Genomic DNA, 2,681 nt, shown 5'->3' on the forward strand with positions numbered 1-2,681 from the left:
TTTAGATGAAGAGCAAGCCTTAGAAAGCAAGGTCAGTAGAGAATTGAGAGATTGAACCTTAAACACCTGAGTGATTAGAGTGTATACACTACCAGTAAGGGTTCGATGCTCAATTCCTTGTTCCCTGCTTTCATAAGCTATTTTCTTCTTACAAGTCTATTTGTGCTTCATTTTTATGATTTGAATTAGTGAAATCCAATTCATATTTATTCTTGGGGATTTATTTGCTTTTAACCAAGTAAGTAGAAACATTTTTCATTTAGTTGCATTCATAGGTTGCATCTCATGCATTCTACCATTCCTCTTCATTCCTTTATAGTTTCTCTTGAGCTTAGCATGAGGACATGCTTTTGTTTAAGTGTGGGGAGGTTGATAAACCACTATTTTATGGTTTATCTTGTGCTCAATTGAGTGGATTTTATCAACTCTTTACCCACTTATTCATACTATTTGCATGTTTTACATTTCCCTTCCTAATTATGTGCTTTGATTGAAAACATGCTTCTTTGGACTTATATTTGCTTATTATTAATCCTCTCTTATTACCATTAGATGACTTGATATGTGTGTTAAGTGTTTTCAGAGATTACAAGGCAGGAATGACTCAGAGGATGGAAAGGAAGCATGCAAAAGTGGAAGGAATACAAGAAGTTGGAGAAACTGCTAAGCTGTCCAGCCTGACCTCTTTGCACTCAAACGGCTATAACTTTAGCTACAGAAGTCCAAATAACGCGGTTCCAGTTGCGTTGAAAAGCTAACGTCCGGGACTTTGATTTGGTATATGATATGCCATAGTGGCCCTGACGCTAGGCGACGTGACCGCGTGATCCATGCGGCCGCGTCGCAAGTGACAAAAATCAGCGAAGTTAAATTCGCAACCAGCGAATTCTGGGCTGTTTCTGACCCAGTTCTCAGCCCAGAGAACACAGATTAGAGGCTATAAAGTGGGAGAATGCATCCATTCATTAGCAGGCACTCATAATTCACTTTCCATGATTTATATTTAGTTTTGAAAGAGGTTCTCTCCTCTCTCTCTTAGGATTAGGATTAGGATTAGAAATTAGGATTTTTAGAAACTAGGATTTAGGACTTCTCTTAGCTTTCTAGAGTGACTCTTGATCCAGGTTCAATATTCCTTTTTCTATTTAAACCTCTCTTTTATATTTTGATTACTCTGAAGCTTTTATTATGTTTGATTGATGTTGCCCAATTGACTGTTGATATTTTCCGTGTTAGAATTGACATTTTTATTTAATGATATTTGAAGCATTTCAGTTTATGATTGTTCCTTTTTATTATTCCCAATCTGAGGATATTGTTATTCTAGTAGATTTAGTTTTTCCCCTTTTGGCTTTGGTTAAATAATTGGTAACTCTTGATTTATCAAACTCATTATTGATTGAAAATTAGAATTAATTCATCCACTTAACTTACCTTCATAGTTAGAGGTTAACAAAGTGGGAGAAAAATCCAATTCTCATCACAATTGATAAGGATAACTGGGATAGGACCTCCAGTTCTTATACCTTGCCAAGAGATTTTATTAGTATTATTTTATTTTACTTATCATATAACATATTCGCACCTTACTTCCTAAACCCCAATTTACAAACCCATAACCAATAATAAGAACATACCTCCCTGCAATTCCTTGAGAAGACGACCCGAGGTTTGAATACTCGGTTAACAACTTTTAAAGGGGTTTGTTACTTGTGACAACCAAAATGTTTGTACGAAGGGATTTCTGTCGGTTTAGAGACTATATCTACAACACGACTGTTTTTATGAAATTCTTTACTGGCAAAAAACCTAACGTCAATCCTTCCATGAGAAATTTGGATGATTTCTCCATGAGGAATTATAGGTGTTCCCATAGGGTTCACCCATGTAATTCACCTCTGCCATTGCAGGGTTCTCAGGATCATAAGCTTCTTCTTCAGAAGCTGCCTCTTTAGTACTGTTGGATGTATTTTGCCATCCATTCAGACTCTGAGAAATCATGTTGATTTGCTGAGTCAACATTTTGTTCTGAGCCAATATGGCATTCAGAGCATCAATTTCAAGAACTCCCCTCTTCTGAGGCGTCCCATTATTCATAGGATTCCTCTTAGAGGTGTACATGAATTGGTTATTTGCAACCATGTCAATGAGATCTTGAGCTTCTGCAGGCGTTTTCTTTAGGTGAATGGATCCACCTGCAGAATGGTCCAGTGACATCTTAGAAAGCTTAGATAGACCATCATAGAATATATCCAAAATGGTCCACTCTGAAAGCATGCCAGAAGGACACTTTTTGGTCAACTGTTTGTATCTTTCCCAAGCTTCATAGAGGGATTCACCATCTTTTTGCTTGAAGGTCTGAACATCCACTCTAAGCTTGCTCAGCTTTTGAGGAGGAAAGAAATTGGGCAAGAAGGCCGTGACCAGCTTATCCCAAGAGTCCAGGCTATCTTTAGGTTGTGAGTCCAACCATTTCTAGCTCTGTCTCTTACAGCAAAGGGAAAAAGCATGAGCCTGTAGACTTCAGGATCTACTCTATTAGTCTTAACAGTATCACAGATCTACAAGGATTCAGTTAAAAACTGATAGGGATCTTCTAATGGAAGTCCATGGAACTTGCAGTTCTGTTGCATTAGAGCAACTAGTTGAGGCTTTTGCTCAAAATTGTTTGCTCCAATAGC

General features: G+C 37.6%; 1 non-coding gene across 1 annotated transcript; it reads left to right on the forward strand.

Annotated features, from left to right (window-relative positions):
• The first annotated feature begins 2,275 nt into the window (after positions 1–2,275).
• Positions 2,276–2,379, forward strand: LOC130970881 (small nucleolar RNA R71). Its single transcript, XR_009082128.1, has one exon. It is a non-coding gene; the product is annotated as a small nucleolar RNA R71 (small nucleolar RNA).
• The last annotated feature ends 302 nt before the right edge of the window (positions 2,380–2,681 follow it).

Source organism: Arachis stenosperma, chromosome 3 (genome assembly GCF_014773155.1).
Source record: "Arachis stenosperma cultivar V10309 chromosome 3, arast.V10309.gnm1.PFL2, whole genome shotgun sequence".
Classification (NCBI taxonomy): domain Eukaryota; kingdom Viridiplantae; phylum Streptophyta; class Magnoliopsida; order Fabales; family Fabaceae; genus Arachis; species Arachis stenosperma.